Source organism: Delphinus delphis, chromosome 7, assembly GCF_949987515.2.
Source record: "Delphinus delphis chromosome 7, mDelDel1.2, whole genome shotgun sequence".
Classification (NCBI taxonomy): domain Eukaryota; kingdom Metazoa; phylum Chordata; class Mammalia; order Artiodactyla; family Delphinidae; genus Delphinus; species Delphinus delphis.
The window spans coordinates 7861227-7884180 of record NC_082689.1 but is presented as its reverse complement, the minus strand read 5'-3'; the positions used below and the strand labels follow the sequence as shown (position 1 = coordinate 7884180).

Here is a 22954-nt window from a genome sequence, read left to right as displayed (position 1 = left end):
ATATAAATATACATTGTGAAATGATGACCACAATTAGGTTAATTAGCATTCATTACTTCATGTATTCCTTTTTTTTTTCCTTTCATCTCCCCATCCCCCTCATTGTGGTTTCAATTTGCATTTTCCTAGTGACTAATGATTCTAATGTGTTTTCGTGGGCTTATATGACCATCTGTGTATCTTCTTTGGAGAAATGTCTATTCAAATCCTTTGCGCATTTAAAAACTGGATTGTCTTTGTATTATTGACTTGATAGTTTATATATTCTAGATACCAGTTTCTTATCACATATTTGATTTGTAAGTATTTTCTCCCATTTGTAGGTTGTCTTTTCACTTTCTTGATGCTGTTCTTTGAAACACAGAGGTTTCTAAATTTGATGAAGTCTAATTTATCTATTTTTCTTTGGTTGCTGGTGCTGTTGGTGTCATACCTAAGAAACCATTGGCTAATCCAAAATCACAAAGATTTGCACTTGTTTTCTTCCAAGAGTTTTACAGTTTTAGCTCTTTCATTTATGTTTATGATCCATTTTTAGTTAATTTTTGTATATGGTGTGGTATAGGTGTCAAACTTCATTATTTTGCATGTGGATATGCAGTTGTCTCATCACCTTCATTAATGTTGAAAAGATGGTTCTCTCCCTATTGAATTGTCGTGGCATACTTTTTGAAAATCAGTTGACCATAGATGTATATGTTTATTTCTGGACACTGAATTCTGATCCATTGATCTATATGTCTATCTTTATGCCAGTACCACACTGTCTAGATTTCTGTAACTTTGTGGTAAATTTTGAAATTAGAAAGAGTGAGTCTTCCAACTTTGCTATTTTTTCTCCCAAAGTTTTTTGGCTATTCTGGGTCCCTTGCATTTCCATATTATTATGAGGATCAGCTTATCAATTTCTGCCACCCCAGAAGAAAAAGGAGCCTCAAATAGGGATTGTGTTTAACCTTTAGATCAATTTGGGGTGTATTGTCATTAAATCTTCCAAACCATAAACATGGGATAGTTTTTCCTTTATTAAATCTTTAATTTCTTTCAATGATGTTTTACATACTGAAAAGTATTCAAAAGTATATAAGGCTTACACTTCTTTTGTTAAATTTATTCCTGTGTTTTTTTCTTTTTGATGTTATCACAAATGAAATTTTCTTAATTTTATTTTCAGATTCTTAATTGCTAATGTATAGAAATAAAATGATATTTCTATAAAAATCATGTAACCTGCAACCTTACAGAACTCATTTTTTAGCTCTAATAGTTTTTTGTAGATACCTTAGGATTTTTCATATTTAGAAGATCATGTCATCTGCAAATAGGTACAGTTTTACACCTTCCTTTCCAATCTGGATGACTTTTATTTCTTTTTCTTACTCAGTTGCTCTGGCTAGAATTTCCAGTACAATCTTGAATAAAAGTGGCAGCAGTGGACTTCCTTGACTTGTTCTTGATCTTAGGGGGAAACCATTCAGTCTTCACCACATTAATTATAATGTGAGCTTGGGGGGTTTTGGTGAAGGCAGTTCCTTCTGTTCCTAGTTTATTGAGTGCTTTTCTCATGAATGCTGTTGGATTTTGTTGAGTGATTTTACTGTGTCTGTGATTTTTGTCCTTTATTAATATATTTAATTGACTTTTACATGTTGAACCTACCTTGCATTCTTTTTTTTTTAACATCTTTATTGGAGTATAATTGCTTTACAATGGTGTGTTAGTTTCTGCTGTATAACAAGGTGAATCGGCTATACATAAACATATATTCCCATATCTCCTCCCTCTTGCATCTCCCTCCCAACCCTCCCTATCCCACCCTTCTAGGTGGTCACAGAGCACCGAGCTGATCTCCCTGTGCTATGCAGCTGCTTCCCACTAGCTATCTATTTTACATTTGGTAGTGTATATATGTCCATGCCACTCTCACTTTGTCACAGCTTACCCTTCCCCCTCCCCATATCCTCAAGTCCATTCTCTACATCTGCGTCTTTATTCCTGTCCTGCCCCTAGGTTCTTCAGAACCTTTTTTTTTTTTTTTTTTTTAGATTCCATATATATGTGTTAGCATACAGTATTTGTTTTTCTCTCTCTGACTTACCTCACTCTGTATGACAGTCTCTGGGTCCATCCACCTCACTACAAATAACTCAATTTCATTTCTTTTTATGGCTGAGTAATATTCCACTGTATATATGTGCCACATCTTCTTTATCCATTCATCTGTCGATGGACACTTAGGTTGCTTCCATGTCCTGGCTATTGTAAATAGAGCTGCAACGAACATTGTGGTACATGACTCTTTTTGAATTATGGTTTTCTCAGGGTATATGCCCAGTAGTGAGATTGCTACCTACTAGTAGTGGGTCATACGGTAGTTCTATTTTTAGTTTTTTAAGGAACCTCCATACTGTTCTCCATAGTGGCTGTATCAATTTACATTCCCACCAACAGTGCACAACCTTGCATTCTTGATTATGATGTGGGATCCTGGGCTTCCCTGGTGGCGCAGTGGTTGAGAGTCTGCCTGCCAATGCAGGGGACATGGGTTCGTGCCCCAGTCTGGGAAGATCCCACATGCCGTGGAGCAGCTGGGCCCTTGAGCCATGGCCACTGAGCCTGCGCGTCCGGAGCCTGTGCTCCACAACGGGAGAGGCCACAACAGTGAGAGGCCTGCGTACTGCAAAAAAACAAACAAACAAAAAGATGTGGGATCCTTTTTATGTTGCTAGATTTTGCTTGCTAGTGTTCTTTTGAGGATTTTTGCATCTGTATTTCTAAGGGATCATGGTTTGTAGTTTCCTTTTGATATCTTTGTCTGGTTTTTGTTTGAGGATGATACTGGTCCCATAGAATGAGTTTTAGAAGAGTTTGTGAAGAATTGGTGTTAATTCCTCTTTAAATGTTGGGTAGAATTTACCAGTGAAGCCATCTTGCTCTGTGCTTTTCTTTATGGGAAGTTTTTGGTTTTTTGGCTTTTGTTTTTCTGTTTTTTAAAAATTAATTCAATCTCTTTACTTGTTATAGGTCTATTGAACTTTTCTACTTCTTCTTAAATCAGTCCCAGTAGTTTGTATCTTCCTATAAATTTGTCCTTTTTATCTTGGTTCTCTAGTTTTTTGGCATTCAACTGTTCATAGTATTCACTTATAATTCATTTTATTTCAGTAAGGTTAGTAGTACTGTATTCTCTTTCTTTTGTGAGTTTAGTAATTTGAATTTTCTCCCTTTTTTTCTTGGTCCACCTACCTAAAAGTTTGTCAACTTTGCTGATCTTTTCATATAATCAACTTTTGGGTTTGTTTATTTTCTCTTTGTTTATCTCTTCTCTGATTTATTTCTGCTCTAGGCTTTTTTCTTTCCTTTCTTGCTTGCTTGAGTTTAGTTTGCTCTTCTTTTGCTAATTTTTTAAGGTGGAAGTTTATGTTAACTGAATTCAGCTCTTTTAACTTTTTTGTATAGGTATTTACAAGTATAAATTTACCTCTAAGCATTGCTTTGGTTGCATCTCATACATTTTGGTAAGTTGTGTTTTCTTCATGTATCTAAAAATATTTATTTATTTCTCTTGTGATTTCTTCTTTGACCCGTTGGTTGTTTAGGACTGTGATATTTAATTTCCATAAATTTGTGAATTTTCCAGGTTTCTTTTTGTTATTCATTTTGAATTTAATTCCATTTTGGTTGGAGAATATACTTTGTGTGATTTCAGCCTTTTGAAATTTATGGAAACTTGTTTTATGGCCTGGAGAATGTTCCATGTACACTTGAAAAGAATATGCATTCAGCTGTTGTTAGATGGGCTGTTGTAAAGATATCTTTTAAATTTAGAAGGTTGATAGTATCGTTCAAGTCTTCTGTTTCCTTTTGATCTTCCAGATAATTGTTTTCTCTGTTATTGAAAGTTGGGCATTGAAGTCTCCAACTATTACAGTTGAATCGTTTATTTCTCCCTTCAGTTTGGCCAGTTTTTGCTTCATATATTTGTTGTTAGGTGCATATATGTTTATAATTGTTAGATCTTCCAGACGGATTGATCCTATTTATAAAGTGTCCTTTTTGTCTTGAAGTCTATTTTGCTATTAGTTTAGCTACTCCCACTCTTCTTTTTATTACTGTTTGCATGATATATCTATATCATAAAGCTATACCTATATCTCTTGCATTTTAAATAATGTGGAAACTCTGAAAATCAGATCACCTTCCCTACCTCCCTAAGATTTGTTATTGTCACTGTTTTCCCTTTGTGACATCACTGAACTAATTCTATTGCCTCTATATTCTTTGTTGTGTGAAGTCATGGAAGTTTCTGCTCTGCTAGCTTAGTGGTCAGTTAATGAGTGAACAGAGATTTTCTCATATGCTTGGAACCACTAGTCTCCCAGCCTTTACTGAGAGCCTCTGTGCATGTATTGGGGCATACCTTCAATGCTCAGACACACACTTTACAGCTCTACTTCCTGGAAGTCTTCACTTCCTGCTGTGCAGAGCCTCAGGGTCAGCCAGAGGTGAGAACTTAAGGCCTTACCTGGTCTCTTTTGGGCATGTGCACAGCCTTATGCATGTGTGTGGCTGTCTCGACCCCCAGGAATGTGTCAGGCCTTTGCAAAGACCTCTGTGGACACCTTATCCCCCAGCTTTAACTTTCAACGTTTTTGATTAGCTTCTAATTTTCCATCTGTTACCACTGCCTCAGAAACCTGTGATATTAAATAATTGCTGCTGATTGTTTTTGACAAATATCCCTGGGGATATAAGGCTTTTTGCACAAGAGCAAGGTGTGAGTCAGATCAAAGTAATGTGAATGGGGCTTTTCAGGGAGCTGCCAGACAGCTCCCATAAAGACGGGAATGAAGATTTTGGTGAGCTTCTAGATCTGTTCTGCCCCGCCAGTGGCTGCTGGGCTGCCAGTTTTCACCATAATTAGAAAGCTGTTGGCTTTCAAGGCTACTTCAGAGCTGGGACATGGGAATAAAGCAAGTAAAAACCTTACAAAGCTCACTGTTCTAATTGAAATTCATCTATTTCTCTTGAATAAATGTACATCAGATTTTTACAAGCCTTTGGTTAATTTCAGAATTATGAAAAGGTTGATTTTAACAATTTTACCAATGTTATTAATGCTTGTATGGAGTGGTGGCTTTTCAGAGGTCCATACTCTGCCAGTCCCCGATGTCACTCTAAAGTCTCTTCATTTTTTAATGCCAGGGTTGGAGCTAAAAGAAGACAACTTCCAGCAAAAAGTTTTAGGAAAGAAACAAGCCCCTGCTGAACATAACAGAGAGAGGAGAAAGAAAGATAGAATTTGAAAATAAGAGCCATGAGAAGTAATAATTGTATGGGCAAATCATTCTTAAGATTTAGAAATGTTGGGTAGCTTGACACTCACATCAGTGCAGTGAAATTATCAACTTTATTGATAATAGGAAAGGAGGGGAATAAATTTCTTAGCTTTCTATGCAGTATCTTGTTCTACACTTAACCCTTCATCTTTCCCCAAACGATTTTACTCTATGATAGTTCTGTTTCTTGCCCTTTACTGCATTTCATCCATTTTTCTGCATTTCATCCATTTTTCAAGGGCCCATCTTAACTACTGTGAAGCTTTTGCCATCTCACTGTGGAAAAATTAGTCATGCCCCACTCTTCTTTCCCTTGACCATTTGTTCATACCTATATTATAGCACTTGCCATACTATATTTCTAACTTACCTGTATGTGACTCTCTCTTCCTGATGGATAGCAGAGTCCTCAAGAACAAGAGCTAGGTCTTACTTGCCTTTCTGTTTCTAGAAGCTAACTCAGTATGTGGTATATAATAAATCATATATGTAAATAAATATGTATAGGATAAAAGAAGGGAGAAAAAGACAAAGAAGGTTTTATTTAGAAGTTTGCAGAATATGTGTTAATTTATTCAGTATAATGTGTTTTTAAGCAAGGGTAGGATTCATTCCTGTTTCTTTTTGATATTCCTGGGAAAAAGAATATAGATAAAACACAGTCCAGCGCCTTCAAAGAAGTTGCTGTTTAAGATATTTTCCTACCTAATTTTCACACTAAATGAAATGTTAAAATTACTATAATAAAATGAGGCACAACTTCTGTTTCTGACAAAGATGGCATATACCCATCCTTCCTGGCCCCTCCTCTTATAACTAAAAACATGGACATAGCACAACAAACAAGCATAGGAAGATTCTGAAAGGGGGGGAAAAGAAGGTGGGTTGCCTAGGGGTCTCAGGACTTGAGGAATAGCATGCCAGTGATGCCCTGGTTTTCTTATTGTCTCCTACATATCCTAGATAGGGTACTGTAGAAATTACCAACCTGGAATGGCCAAAAAGCACAGGAAAAATAACCCCCAACAGAAACCTTTCTCCTCTAGCCAAAAGAACAAGAAAAGCGTGTCTATCAACAGAAAACCTTTTTAGCAATGCTCACCGTACTCCAGCCAAACACCAATGGAAAAGACACACACACACACACCCCCCCCCATAGTTTCTGTTGGGCTGAGCAACACATTAATATTCTACATCCCTTCGCCCCATCCTATCTCATAAAATCACTCAGCAATGCTCCAATTCCCCCACTTGGTAATGTCTGTGGAGCCATGCAGTGACTTAATCTTCCATTGTGTCTGCCACATGCAGGTGACACTCTGATTCCTACTTTGGGAGGTGTCTGCAGACCTGAGCAGGGAGCTAATCTTCCATCCCCTGCACAGGAGAAGCAGTTGGTGGTGCCCTAATTACCCTGCCAGAGTAGTGTCAGTGGAACTAAGTAAGGAACTGTCCCTCCTTCCCCTTCTCAGTGGAAGCAGGCATGCTCCAGTTTCCCTACTGTGATAGCGTCACTGGGGCCAAGCAGGGAGCTGACCCTCTTTCCCATCCAGTGGAAGCAGGTTGTGTTTCCTCTGCATGGGTAGTATTGGAAGAATTGAGAGTAGAGGGCTTCCCTGGTGGCGCAGTGGTTGAGAGTCCGCCTGCCGATGCAGGGGACATGGGTTTGTGCCCCAGTCCGGGAAGATCCCACATGCCGCGGAGCGGCTAGGCCCGTGAGCCATGGCCACTGACCCTGCATGTCTGGAGCCTGTGCTCCACAACGGGAGAGGCCACAACAGTGAGAGGCCTGCGTACCGCAAAAAAAAAAAAAAAAAAAAAAAAAAAAAGAATTGAGAGTAGAGCTGATCTATCCCTTGTCCAGCAAAAGTAGGTATTTCCAGTTGTCCCTTGAGAGTAGTACCAGCAGGTTCCAGTGGTGAGATGAGCCTCCATTCCTGCCTGGCAGCAAAGAGACTTGATGAGTCAGGACTGATCACCACAACATCCCCCCTGGTGTCAGTGGAACCCAGTGCCAGCTGAGCCTTTGCCTTCTACCAGCATAAACAAAGTGGTAGGAGAGGGATAGTTGGCACTCACCTACGTTCCTCTCCTAGTGTCAGCAGGGATTTGAACTTCTGCTCCCAAGCTGTAGTGACAAAGCAGTATATATCGGACTTTAGCTTTCCCTCTTCCTGGTGGCAGTGGGGCCTAATGGGGAGCTAAGCTTATACCCATACTTGGAGGCAGTGAGACAGTGTGAACTGGTGCCCATCTTTCATGCGAAGATGTCAGCAGGGCTGAAAGGAGAGCTGAATGGCTACCTACCATCTGCAGTGAGGCATTTTGAGTCAGTGCTTCACTTTTGCTGGGCAGATAGCAACAGGGCCCTGCGGGAAGCTGAACATGCACACCTGGCCCTAGTATGACACCACTGTAGGGGACTGCTCACTAAAAAAGATTAAATAGGACCCAGAGTCCCATAATGTAATATCCAGAATGTCTAGGATACAGCTGAAAATCACTCATCAGAACAAGAACCGGGAAAATCACAATATGAATAAGAAAAGATAGTTGATATCAAAACCAAAAGATGAATCAGATGCTGTGATTATTTGACAAGGATTTTAAAGCAGTCTTTATGAAAGTGCTTTAACAAATAATTATAAATTCTCTTAAAACATGAAAAAATAGAAAATCTCAGCAAAGAAATAGAAATTCTAAAAAGAGAACCAAATGGAAAATATTGAAGTGAAAAATACCCTCATCAAAAGAGAAAACTATCCAGAGCTCAATAGTAGATCAGAGATGACAGGATAGAATTAGTGAACGTGAAGACAGGCTAACAGAATTACCTAGCCTGAGCAACAAGGACTTATGGGATAATAATAAAAGAGCTAACATTTGTATCACTGGATTCCCAAAATGAGAGAGTGAATGAGACTGGAAAAGTAGTCAAAGAAGTGATGGTTGATAACTTGCCAAGTTTGGCCAAAGACAAGCCCACAGATTCAATAAGCTGAGCCTACCCCTGTAAAGAAAAGCACACTCCTCCTGTGTGTCCTCTGCTCTAACACTTGACTACAGTGCTACTTCGCTTCTGATACCAGATGTGTGTGTTTTCCACACATCAAGCAAGTTTGCAACACCCGCTTGGTATCCTGTAGTTTAACTCAGTTCTGATACTATCAACTAGATTACTGGTTTATTATGAAAGGATGTAGCTCAGGAACATCCAAATGGAAAAGATGCACAGAGAAGGTATGTGGGAAGGGAGTGCGGAGCTTCCATGCCCTCTTTGGGCATGCCATCTTCCCAGCACCTCCACATGTACACCAACCCAGAAGCTCTCTGAACCTCATCCTGTTGGGTTTTTCTGGCAGCTTCATTCCGTAGGCATGATTGACTAAATCATTGACTATTGGTAGTTGAACTCAATCTTCAGCCACTCTCTCCCCTCCTCTGAGGTTGGGGAGTGGGGCTAAAAGTTCCCACTCTCTAACCACATGGTTGGTTCCTCTGACAACCAGCACCCCCCCACCCCCATCCTTAAATGGTTTCCAAAAGTCACCTCGTTAACATAAACTCAGGTGTGATTGAAAGGGATTTGTTATGAATATCAAAAGACACCTTTATTGTTATCATTTAGGAAAGTCCAAGAGTTTTAGGATCTCTGTGCTGGAAGCAAGGGTGAAGACCAAATATATACTTCTTATTATCAGTCACAATATCACAACCCCAAACAGCATAAACCCAAAGAAATTGATGCTGACACATATCATTTTAAACTTCTGAAAACTAAGTTCAAAGAAAGAGACTGTGAAGTAGAGAGAGGCTGCATTACTTTTAGGGGAGCACCAATTCAAATGGTATTAGTTTCTCATTTGAAACCATGGAGGCCAGAATGAAGTGGCACAACATTTTTCAAGTACTGAAAGAAAACAATTGTCAACCATGAATTCTGTTTCTGGCAAAAAATATCCTTCAGAAATGAAGAGGAAATAAAAAAATTCTCAGACAAAAAAAAGCTAGGAGAATCTATTGCCAGCCAAATTATTCTGAAAGGATAACTAAAGTTCTCTTTAAAAAAAAGGAAATGATAACATAAGGCTTGGAATTTCAGAATGGAAAGAAGAACATCAGAATGAGTAAAAATAGGAGCAAATATAAACTATCCCCCTCATGAGTTTCTTAAATCGTAAATTATAATACCAACTAATGTAGTGATCAATGTCATGTGGAAAACATACTTAAGATAATTATACTTAGAATGGGGAGAGGATAAAGGAGCCTAAGTGGAATTAAGGTTTCTACACCTCACTCAAGGTAGTAAAATGTTGATATGGGTAGACTGTGTAACTTATGTATATTGTTGTACCTAGACTAACCCCTAAGAAGACTATACAAAGTGATATATTTTAAAAACTTTATAAATAAATCAAGGTGGAATGCAAAATATAAATGTGTATTTAAACTATAAGAAAAAGAAAAACAGTAATGAGAAAGAGAGGAAACAAACAGAAAACAAAATATAAAATGGCAACTTAACCCATAAAATATCAATAATTACCCTTAAATGTAAATGTCCTAAATATACCAATTAAAAGGCAGAGATTGGTGGGATGGATTTTTTTTAAATGATGTAACAATTAGATGTCTACAACAAACTCATTTCAAAGACTGTAACATAGGTAGGTTTAAAGCAAAAGGATGAAAAAAAGATATGCCGTGCAAATACTAATTTAGAAAAGCAAGAGTGTCTATATTATTATCAGATAAAGTAGACTTCAGGACAAAGAAAATTACTAGGGACAAAAAGGGTCATTACATAATATTAAAAGGATCATTCCGCCTAGAAGACATAATGATCTCAAATGTAAATGCACCCAACGACAGAGTCTCAAATTACATGAAGCAAAAACTGTGATAGGGCTGAAAGGAGAAATAGATCCACAGTTATATTTGGGTACTTAAATACCTCTCTCAGAAAATCAGAATTGATACAGAAGATCTGAAGAACACAATCAACCAGTAGACCCTAATTGAGATATACATATAGAACACTCCACCCAACAATAGCAGAATACATTTTTTTATTGGCATGATGGGGTATTCACCAGGATGAACCATATCTTGAGTCATAAAAAACACCTCAACAAGTGTAAAAGAAATGACATCATGCAGAGTATGTTTTTTAGCCACATAGAAATAAATTAGAAATCCATAGTAGAACAGCAACAGGAAAATCTCTAGGCCCTTGGAAAATAAACAACACACTTCTAAATAGTCCCTTGGTCAAAGAGAAAGTCTCAAAGGAAATTAAAATAAATACTTAGAACTAAATGAAAATGAAAACATAGCAAAATATGTGAGATGTAGCTAAAGCAGTGTTGAGAGGGAAATTTATAGCTCTAAATGTGTAAATTAAAATTAAAGAGGAAAGGTCTCAAATCAGTTATCTAAGTACTTACCTCAAAAATCTATAAAAAGAGAAAAAACCCAATGTAAGTAGAAAGAAATAATAAAGAATAGAAATCAATACAATTAAAAATAGGAAAAAATAAAGAAAAACACAAAAACTTGTTCTTTGAAAAAAATCAATAAAATTGATAAACCTTTAGCAAGACTGACAGATAAACAGAAAAGGCACAAATCACATTAAGAATGAAACGGGACATCACTACAGATACTGCAGCTTAAAAGGATTATAAGGGAATACTACAAGAAGTTTATAAATCAAGAAGCTTATCAAGAAGTTCATAAATTCAGCAACTTAGTAGAAATAGGCCAATTCCTCAAAGACTACAAACTATCAAAATTCAACCCAATTGAAATAGACCATCTGACTAGTCCTATAACCATTAAAAATAGTGAATTCAGAATGTGGAAGCTCCCTAAAAGGAAATCTCCAGGCCCAGGTGGTTTCACTGGAGAATTCTAGAAAATATTTAAAGAAGAATCTATACCGGTTTTACACAATCTTTTCCAGAAAATAGAAGTGGAGGGAACACTTCCTGACTTATTTTATGAAGCCAGTATTATCCTGATACCAAAGCCAGACAAAGAGTATATAAAAAAAGAAAACTATAGGCCAGTATCCCTCATGAACTCAGATGCAAACATACTCAACAAAATATTAGCAGATTGAATCTAGCAGTCTGTTTAAAAAAATTGTAAACCATGACCTAGTATTATTTATTCCAAGTGTGCAAGGCTGGCTCAACATTCAGAAATCAATGCACCATATACAAAAATTAATGTAACACATAAATGTAAGAGCTAAAACTAACTGTCCTAGGAGAACACATAGGAGTAAATCTTCGTGACCTTGGATTAGGCAAAGGATGAGTGATCACAGAAAAAAACATTAATTTAACTTCATCAAAATTAAAAACTTGTGCTTCAAAGAACACCATCAGGGGCTTCCCTGTTGGTCAAGTGGTAAAGAATCTGCCTTCCAATGCAGGGGATGCGGGTTCCAGCCCTGGTCGGGGAACTAAGATCCCACATGCTGCGGGGCAACTAATCCCGCGTGCCACAGCTACTGAGCTCGCGCACCTCTACGAGAGAGCCTGTGTGCCGCAAACTACGGAACCCATGCGCCCTGGAGCCCTCGCGCCGCAACAAAGACCCAACACAGCCAAAAAAATAAAGAAAAAGAACAAAAACAAAAATACAAACTGATTTTCAAAGAACACCGTCAAAAATTGAAAAAAAGAAAAACCCCACAGAATGGGAAAAATATTTGCAAATTGTATCTAATAAGGGACTTGTATCCAGAATATATAAAGAACTCTCACAACTTAATTTTTAAATGAACAAAGAATTTAAGTTATACGAATAGCCATTAAGCACATGAAAAAATGCTCAATATCATAGGTCATTATGAAAATGCAAACCGTAATGAGATAACACTGTACACCCACTAGGATAGCTATAATCAAAAATACAGATAACAGGTGTTAATGAGGATGCAGAGAAATTGAAAACCCTCATATACTGCAGGTGTGAGTGTAAAATGGTGCAGCCACTTTGGAAAACTGTTTGGCAATTCCTCAAACTTGAATGTGAATGTTCATAATGGCATTTACATAATAGCCCCCAAAATGGAAACAACCTAAACGTCCATCTACTGTGAATGTGTGGTGTATTCATTCATTGGAATATTCTTTGGCCGTGAAAAGGAATGAAGTACAGGTACATGCTACGACATGGATGAGCCTTGAAAACATAATGCCAAATGAAAGAAACCAGGCATAAAAGGCCACGTAGTGTATGATAGATAAGAAAGTCAATTAGTGGTTGCTAGGGGCTACAGGGAAGGGGAAATAGGGAGGGACTGCTAATGGGTATGGAGTTTCTGTTTTGGGTGATGAAAATATGATAAAATTAGGTAATGGAAATGATTATATTATACAACTCTTTGCATATACTAAAAACCTCTGAACTGTACATTTTATATATTTATTTTCAATTATCAATAATCATGCCTTGGATAAGCCTCATTGGCTATGATACTGCAACTGTGCAAAGCTTGAATTGTACATTTTAAAAGGGAGAATTTTATGGTGTGTGAATTATATCTCAATAAACTGTTATTAAAAATCAATACATGTAATCTATCATATTAACAGAATAAAAAAAATTTTTAATTGTATGATCCCATCAGTTATTACAGAAAAGGCATTTGGAAAAAAATCCAACACAGAGTCATACTAAAAACTCTCAGCAAACTAGACAAGGAGAGGAACATCATCAGCTTGATAAAGATCATGTACAAAAAACCTACAAGGAATAGGCACATAGATTAATGAGACAGAATAGAAAGCTCAGAATTAGTTCCACACAAATATGCCCAATTAATTTTTGACAGAGGATCAAAAACAATTCAATGCAGGAAGGATAGCCTTTCAGGAGATGGTGTTGGAGGAATTGGGTGTACATAGACAAATGAACCTTGACCTAAACCTCATGCCTAATGCAAACGTTAACTCAAAATGAGTCATGGACTTAAATATAAACTGTAGAACTGTAAAACTTACAGATCAGAGCATAGAATACTTGCATAATGCAAGGTTAGTAAAGAGTTCTTAGACTTGGCACAAAAAAGCACAGTCCATATCAGGAAAGATAAATCAGTTCTCATTAAAATTAAAAGCTTTTTCTGTGGAAGACCCTGTTAAGAGTCTTTAAGACGAAAAGACAAGCTAGACTGGGAGAAAATATTGCAAACATATCGAACAAAGGATTAGTATCTACAGTACATAGAGAACCCTTAAAACTCAACAGTATAAAAACAATCCAATTAGAAAATGGGCAGAAGACATGCTACAGATGGTAAATGCACAAGCAAAAAGATGTTTAATGTCATGAGCCACTAGGAAATGTGAATTAAGTCCACAGTGAAATACCAGTACACACCTATCAGAATGGCTAAAATAAAAGGAAAAACCAAAGTTGGTGAAAAGTTCCACGCGATACCAAATGCTGGTGAGCATGCGGAGAAAGTGACTCATGCACACTTCGCTAGTGGAAATGTAAAATGGCGCAGCCACTCTGGAAACACTTCCGCAGTTTCTTAAAAGGCTAAATGCAGCCATCATACAGGCTGCTAATTGCATTCCTGGGCATTTAGCCCAGAAAAATGAAAACTTATGGTTCACACGAAAACTTGTACACAGATTTTCATAGCAACTTTATTCATAACATCCCCAAACTGGGAACAACCCAGATTTCCTTCCACGTGTGAACGGTTAAACAAGCTGTGGTACATCCACATCATGGAATGATACTCAGCAGCAAAAAGGAATGGACTGTTGATATACACAACAGCACGAATCTTCAGGGAATACGCCGAGTGAAAAAAGCCGGTCTGAAAGGTTTACATCTGTATGATTCTGTTGATATCACTTTTTAGGAAAGATGTATTTTGGAAACAGAGAATAGGTTTGTAGTTACCAGGGATTGAGGGAGGTAGGGCAGGTGGGAGTTGGGTATGATCATTATTAAAAGACAGTTTGAAGGATCCTTGAGATGATGATAGCTCTCTGTCTTGATTGAGGTGGTGCTTACGTGAACCTACACGTGTGATAAAATTGTTGAGAACTTCATGAGTATAAGATCAGTGCATTGTATCAATGTCAACATCCTGGTTTGGGTGTTGTACTATAATTTTGTAAGATTTTACCGTTGGAAATTAGGTAAAAGGTAGATAGCATCTCTCTATTTTTTCTTACCATTGTGTATTAATCAGCAATTATCTCTAAATACAAGTTTAAATTTTTTTTAGTAAGAGCCACCAGGTGAACACAGAGGAGAAAATCATTAATTTTGCATGAGGAAACTTTGAAGCCAGGTAATCTTTGAATTTGGTCATGAGGGATGAATAGGATTTCCAAAGGCTTTTGTCTTATTATTATTTAAAAAAGAAGAAGAAGGGGGGAAGAAAGCAATTAACACTGTTCCTGACATCCTCTAAGAAGACCTCTCAGTAGGGGATATGTCTGTATGGCCCTTGAACTTGTGTCAGTATCCTTAGGCTGCGGTGAAATTCAGGAAAATCTGAGATTGTGAGTTAGAGGGCAAGAACAGAATGTTTGGATGGGGGAAGATGAGTAAAATTTGGACATTAAGTGCCTAGAATAACCAAAAGGAGATGTCCAGGAGGCAGAAAGCAAAACGAGCCTGGCACTCAGGAAAGAAGTCTGGGCTGCAGATACCTATTTAGGTGCATGAAGTAGTAGTTAAAGCCACAGAGTGAATGAATATACCTAGTAAGCCTACAGTCGGAAAAGGAAAGAGGACCAGTGATGGACTGTGAAGAGCTCCAACGTTTAAAGAGTGGAAGCTTCTTAGGAGAAGGTGGGGAGTGGGCTGCAGAAAAGAAATTAGAAGAGTTAAAGAAAAAGAAAAGGCACAGTTGGTGACAAGTTCCAATCAAGGGTGAGCTGCCCTGTGCTCTGGAACAGAAGTCACTGCATTTGGTCATCAAGTTCTTTTCTTTGTCTTTTGAATATCTCATGAGTTGTTTCGTTGGCGTGATGAGAGCCAAAGCAGGCTGTAGTCAGTTGAGGGATGAAGGGACGTGAAAACGTAGGGGGGCTAAGTAGAAACATCCCTTTCAAGGAGCTTTGCTGCACCAGAGGTGGTGAGAGGGAGCTTGACAGAAGCAGGGTCCTCAAGAGGTTTTTGAGAATGAGGAGGATCTGAGCTTGCTGGCAGGCAGTGGGTAAGGCGCCGCACATTTCTGGACTCCTCTTCGGAAATTGCCTTCAGAGCCTAAGGCACATTTTCAACAATGGCCAATCTTCATCTTTTGAGAATGCGTTTGAGTTTTGGAAACAGCCAAGTCAATTTAGAGCCAAAAGTGGTAAATCAGGTGGGTGATCAAGCTGGATAATACAACTTCAAAAAAAAATAAAGTATAATTATAAAGTAGTAAAACTGATCTTCTTGTGAAGCTCATGAATTGGCTTAGAAAGTAGTTCTTAAAGAATTCCAAAACCCTTTTGAGCAGTTGTGGCATCATGTGAATAAGTGTACAGAGTCCCTCTGTAACTTTCAGAGGAAGAGACTGGCGTGCATGGAAGTCCTGTTATATGTGTGAAAAAATTGGTTTTGTTACATATATTTACTCATACTGTGCAAATGTAAAGTTTCCCTATAATCTTTTTGCCTGAGAGGTGACCTAGTGGAATTATACCAAAGTTTGTATGTGGGAGAATCAAGAGTTTCAAATTGTGATTGTTTAAACAGTTCTCCTGTGGTCTTACAGATGTAATTAGAATTCCTAGGATAGGAGTGTTCCCACAAGCATAATAATACTTTAAATGTGTGTTCAATTATCCTTTTCTATAGCCATATTTAATCGTTTCTTTTTGAAATAGAGTTACTTTGAAAATATTAAATCACTAGCATAATCTTGACTGTTGGTCAGACCTGGGACAGTGCTGGGCATGTAATAAGTACTCACTGGGTGTCCCTTTCCTGTCATCTCTGCCTTGGGGCTTGATACACGCTGAGGACACACAAAGAGAAAGATCAGTTCCCTAGTAAGAGATCATCTCCATTAATGTTCAGCCAAAAATACACAGGATGAAGAAAATGAACACATGTAAAAGTTTGAAGTTTGCATGTAGCTTTGTTGTTAATGTGGCAGATATGCATACACCAAAACACATATTTAATTGAGTGCACCTTTTATACCTCTTTATATGTTTAATTATTTTATACTTAAGTATTACCTTATTTAATCATTCAGACAATCCTGTGAAACAGTTATCCCTGTTTTACAGATGAAGAAACTGTGGCTCAGATGAGTGTAGTCACTTGCCCAAGGTCACATGGCTGAGAGGGGCAAAGCTTGGACTTGAATTCAGTTCTGCAGTCTAGGAATCTCTTAACCACCATCTCCATGTTTCTCCACCTTAAACCCACACCCTTGATAAACATTTTTAAAAAAATCAATCAAAAAAACACCAAATCAATCAAAAACACCACATACTTCTCCTCCCCATATTGAGAAAGGAGAAGTTAGAGCCTCTTCAAAACCGTACTGGTCAAAAAGTGTTATAGCATTGTACTTTGTGTAATTTGAGTTACAGAAGCAATCTTTCTAAAAATTAATTTGTTTTTGAAATAGAAACTTGAGGGACTTCCCTGGCGGTCCAGCGGTTAAGACTCTGCACTTCCACTGCAGGGGGCGTGGGTTCGATCCCTGGATGGGGAACTAAGATCCCGCATGCTGCACAGTGCGCCCCCCACCCCCCCCCAAAAAAATAGAAACTTGTTGTTGATACTCTGCCATGCCCTCCCTCTGCTTTCCAGCACCTGGTGCCCCCAGGAGTGGGCAGGGTGGAAGCATCGGCTGTAACATCCTGTCATGGCTCGCTAACGAGAAAGCGTTAGAGAAAGCCACGACGAGTTAGCCATTCTAGGAAACTTCGCGCAGCTGTTGCATTAATTAAGACTTTTGGTCCCAAATAACAGAAACCACTGGAGCTCACTTAAGCAGAAAGGGGAATTTGTTTTAAGGATCCTGCGATGACTCCCAGAATCCAAGGGCAGCGAACCCAGAAAGGCTTCTTCATCTTTGCCTCTCACGCTCTCTACACGTCGGCTTCCCTCATTCCTACTGGCCTCTTTGGCTTCCTGCTCCTCAGTGGGATGGCTGCAACCTAAGAGCTGCCACAGTCACCCAGAGAGAGCCTGATATCTCTCTCCATCTTCTCCCCTCACATACTTTCCTCCTTCTCACACTCTCCCTCCTCTGTCCTAATTCCGAATTCTAGAGCGAGAATCAAGTTTGCCCTGCTTTGGGTTACATGTTGGTTTGGGAGAAGGAACGTCAAGACAGATAACAACCCACCACAGTTCTGTTCCCTCCGACCTTTATACATGATGCTACTGGTTATTTTTCTATCCCAGGAGTTTGAAAATTTTAAATGACCCTGATATCACAGGGGTGAAATACTAAGATGTAGGTTTTAGAGACAAATTTGGCTTGAATCATCACTGTGCCACTTAATAGGTATGTATTCTTGGGCAAGTTACTTAAATTCTCTGAGCCTTTCTTTCTTTACAAGTTAAAAGGAATGTACAGTTACTGTATTTCTCATGAGGTCATGCAGGGGTTAAATATAACAACATGTAGAATGCTTACACAGGTCTAGCATATACTATGCTTGATAAAATATTGCCCCTTCTTTCTTTCTGGTGAGCATTAAGACACATCGCCTTACCAAAAAGATGTTTGAGGTATATGGAGAGTACAAATCTCACACTGCCTTCTGCCCTCAAATTCTGTTCCCTCTTACCCCCTTTCTTTGGCCCCTTTTCATCTACCCTTGCATATCAGTATATTCATAGTCCAAAGGACTTGGGGTCTAAACCTAGAAAATTCTCTAGGGCCATATTCCCAGGCCATAGCTAGAGGTCCCGAGACATCATCTGAAGTGGAATCTACTCTCACAGATAGATGGTACTTCTGGTAAAGGGACTATTAGCTCTACCACAGCCCCAGTCTTTTCTCCCATGGTTAGAGTTGAAGGGGCCCACTTAAAGATTCAATTCAGTAAATATTTATTATCTTTACTATTTGCAAGACCCTGAAATAGGTATTGTTGGAATTGCAAACTATGTAATTGAAAGCAATAGTCCTTTCCGTCAAGGAGAATAAAGTCTGAAAGAAGAGGTGGTGGATCTACACAAATCGCTAATTCAGGATGTTTAGTACAACTGGCTTGCCAAGGCCCCATGTTACTGTAGACAAGTCGTCTTAAGGAGGGTGGAAAAGTCGTTGGAAGCCAGATCATGGAGGATATTGAACGCCAAGCTGAGGACTGTAATGTCAGGAAGCTGGAAGCCAGTGAGGATTTTTGAGAAAGGAGCGTAATCTAATGCTGTATTTTAGGAACTTTATCCTGGTAGTCAAATGCTAAAGGATCTGAAAGGCAGGAGAGCAGGAGAGGAGGCTGGAGTCTAGCTGGGGAGCTGCTTCAGTGGGAAGCGAGGGTGGGATTATGAATTCGGGCCCAGTCCAAGACTTGGTAAAGACTAGAAGATGGGGGTTGGGCTGAGGTAGAGGGAGTATGCGGGAGTATGCAGGAGTAACCCTGAAAGTGCAGGAAGAAGTGTAGACTGTAGATGGGGGGGGGTCACCTGGGGTCCCTTGGGAGCTCCTCCTCTCCTGAAGATGGGGTGCGAGTGGAGAAGTAGCACTTCATGTTTCACTGCACCCTGCGGCCAAGGGAGCGCCAACTGTAACTAAGGGTGCTGCATTAGAGCTTGACTTGCCCTGCCCACCTCATAGGGAAACTTTGTGGGTGTTTGTTTTTTATAAATTTATTTATTTGTTTGTTTTTATTTTTGGCTGCGTTGGGTCTTTGTTGCTGCGTGCAGGCTTTCTCTAGTTGCGGCGAGCAGGGGCTACTCTTCGTTGTGGGGCGCGGGCTTCTCATTGCGGTGGCTTCTTTTGTTGCAGAGCATGGGCTCTAGGCGTGCGGGCTTCAGTAGTTGTGGCTCGCGGGCTCTAGAGCACAGGCTCAGTAGTTGTGGCACATGGGCTTAGTTGCTCCGCGGCATGTGGGATCTTCCCAGACCAGGGCTCGAACCCGTGTCCCCTGCATTGGCAGGTGGATTCTTAACCACTGCACCACCAGGGAAGCCCCTGTTTTTGTTTTTTTGAGAAAGGAAAACTAGATGAATTTCGGTGCCTTATTTGGAAACTCTCTGGAGCAAACAGTAATTATGGACACATTTTCATCTAAAGTCTAAGTACTTAGTATTAAAATCAGCCAGGAAGTCACTAGCAGGCTGTTTTTTTTTTTTTTTTTTAAACTGTAGAATCCACTCTGTGAACAATGAAACAGAATTTTGACCCCAAATTAATATTTAAAAGACATACAGGACTGGAGTTTGCTTTCCCCATTAGTGAGAAGAAAGAATTTACAGTGTTTAATAACAGAGTCCCTGATCATCTTAAAATATAGCTGAAATTTATTTTGACATTTTTGTTTGATTATATTGGTGGTGTTTTATTCAGCAGCAAATTTAATAAAAATGCTGGTATGTATTTCTTAAACAAGTCTCTCATCTCACTAAACTGAGACTCACTTTCTAATGCTCTCAGTACTTTGCAGAGCCGTGCAGGGTCTAATAAGGCTCGTTCATGGTGCTTTAATCATGCTCTTAATAAAAAGCAGTCATTTGGGGAATACGTTTTCCAGGCAGTTTCCTTGCCCCCTGGGGGAAATATTTTGAGGCCTCCCAGTGACCATGGGATTAAAAGTCTTGACAGGGAAGTCCTAGAATCCTTCAAGAACTAGGCCTTTGAAAGATTCATTGTTACGGACTCTCCCTTTGAAAGAGACCACTTTATCTTACTCCTAAACATCTATAGGACAGACATAGCACTTTCTGAAAAGAAATTCTGGGTGATGTGGAAGAACAAACGTATGTAGGTAATCCAGTATGGGTAGTGTGTAATTTGAAGAATGATAGTTGCATTTTTATGGTTGCCATAACAATCATACAGTTGTGCAAAAAATGTGTATAGCTTTTATAGACGGGAGCTGGCACCACTGCAATGATTCTTCTCGTATCAGAACAACTGTTTTCAGATCTGAAAAATAGGGGTGGCTTAACCCTTCCCCAGTTACCTCAGCATGCTCCCTGAGAAGGCTCTTTGGATCTCTGGGGCTGTTGAAATGTATTCACCACTTACATTTGCATTTTAGCCTGATAAATGGATTGAGAATTAAGGATGATGATCCTTCCAACAGCAGGTTCTGAATTCCTGGCTTGGGAATTCAAAGGATGAGAAAAAAAAACTGCTGTTCCTCAAATAGAAGTGTAGGAGAGATGTCTAGACATAGTTAATTCCTTGACCTTGTAACTATTCTTAATTCCGTCCACTAGAATTTAAATCCATTAAATACTGGCCTTTACCATTGTGTTTAAGTCTCTGATAAAGTCATATTAAAGTTTGATTACATTTTCTGTTTTATTTTAATACATTCATTATGTCTGGTCTGGAAATTGCAAAGCAAATTTAATAGCGTAGTCTTTTAAAGTGAAAATATATCTATTCATGTTCCTTTTTCGGCTACTTTTCCTATCTTTGGGTACTCATTCCAAAAGAAAGTACCTGGGACTTGACTTTCTCTGACATACTAAAGAATATCCCTTTTGAATAAACTTGATGTCAGAACTCTGTATGTGGATTTTCAGGTTGAGGGTGAAAAGTTGTCAGATTTGGGTTCGGTACTCAAAAACGAAGTCATTGACAACTTAGTCAACCACAGAGAAACTTTTCTCAGAGAAATTTGGGGGTAATTAGTAGTTCAGCAAAAATGCTTCTGGGGTGTTTAAATCTTAAGACAAAGTATGGAACTAAGGGTAAGTAGAAGAGATGTCAGCTTCCATTTGAAATAAAACTTCTTGGCTTATTCACTTCTTTTAACACCTTCTCTTTTGAATTCCTGTTCCATTAAATCAAAGTTCTGCAGTTCTGTGACCTTAGGCAAATTACTTAATCTCTCTGAGCCTCAGTTTCCCCATCCATAAAACAAGAGTAAAAAATAATACCCACCATTATTATAATTCTAAGAGAATCACCTCTCAAGAGATTCTAGGAGATGTAGAAAAAAAGTGTTTTTAACGAGAGCAAGATTTCCCATATATTGAAGTGAAGACCTCTAATATGTTAATACTCTGCGAAGATTTTGCACATAGGAGAACTTTTTATGCCTAAACTCTAAACATTATATTTAGAGGCTTAGATATTTGATCGCTCTGTGGGAGCATTTCCTATAAGCTTACTGCTACTTCATTTTGTCAATTTTAAAACTTATTTTATATCAGTCAGTGTTCTTCTAGCCTGTTTTAAAGTAACCCCAACGTGATATTTTAAATCTGGGTCATAGGAAGACTCTACTACCCAGAGGTAAAAGAAGAGAGAGAGATGTTCAGAGAGTGCTTCGGGTAGAAGGACTTTCTGGGCGCCATGGGACTCGGCTGCTCTCATTTCTCCCTTAGGCGTACAGAGCTGCATTCTGAACACCTGCGAGCCTAGGTTTACGACTTCTTGGACAGGAAGTAAAAGAAAGCAGAGGCCAAGCCATTCGTATCTACATATAAACTCTCTTGGTTGAGTTGTGCCCAGCAGTTCGGGGCCTTCAGGTAAACTAACTTGGTGGCTTCCAGGCCTTTGCTATAGCTCTTCCTTTTGCCCAAGTCCTTCTTTCTCCATAAAGCCCATGGCTCACTCCTCACCTCCCTCAGGTCATCTTCAAGTGGCATCATCTCATTGAGGCCTTTGCTGACTACCCTATTTATAATTGTAGTCAGCACTTCCAACCTCCCTTGCTCTGTTCTAATGTTTCTTTTCTTTTTCCTCCACAGCACTTAATTATAATACTGTTTATTTTCTATCTTCTCCCACACTAGAATGTAAGTGGACAGGATTCTTTGTTCTCAAATGTGTCGCAGACACCTAGAGCAGTAAATGCCTGTAAATATTGAATGAAGGAATTCTGGCCTTCTTTCTCTTAACCTCTGATACCTTCACATTGACATTGTACTGGTTCCTACAACTTCAATTTGTGCTTGACACAAAATAAGTGAAAATTTATGAAAAGAGCTACAATTACACATAGTTTTCAGCCATTTAGAACAAGAAAGGGATGGGCCTATTTCTTGGGAAAATTCATGGCTGCAGGATTGCATGGCAAAAGAGGGATCCAGCTAATTCTTTGTGGCTGCGAAGGACTGAATTGTGAAGTTTCTCAGAATCAGATTTCAGCTCAGCTTATAAAGGTACTTTCCAATAGTTCGGGCTCCTGTCTGAAATTGAATGGCCTGCCTAATAAGTCAGTGACTTATCCCCTTATCCTGAGTACTCAAGATGTGGGTTGATCTGTGTGATTGATTCTGGTTCGGAGACATTTGGGGGATAAGTTTTGGACTAGGGTGAACTCTGAGGAACTTCCAACTCTGTCGATTCTGGCCACTGAACTGATATGGAGTAATTTCCAGGATTTATTGTTAAGTGAAAAAGCAAGTTGCAAGAGAGAATTTATAGGATTCGACTGTTCGTGTTAGAAAGAAGAGAAAATGAGAAAAAATATATATCAAAA

The 22954-nt window shown here is 38.8% G+C and overlaps 1 protein-coding gene and 1 pseudogene across 2 annotated transcripts in view; one reads left to right on the top strand and one right to left on the bottom strand.

Moving 5' to 3' along the window:
- DIS3L2 (DIS3 like 3'-5' exoribonuclease 2) overlaps positions 1-22954 on the top strand; it is a 373782-nt gene that overhangs the window by 193461 nt on the left and 157367 nt on the right. The gene's annotated exons all lie outside the window — the stretch shown is intronic.
- On the bottom strand, positions 12771-12853 carry LOC132428826 (U4 spliceosomal RNA; annotated as a pseudogene).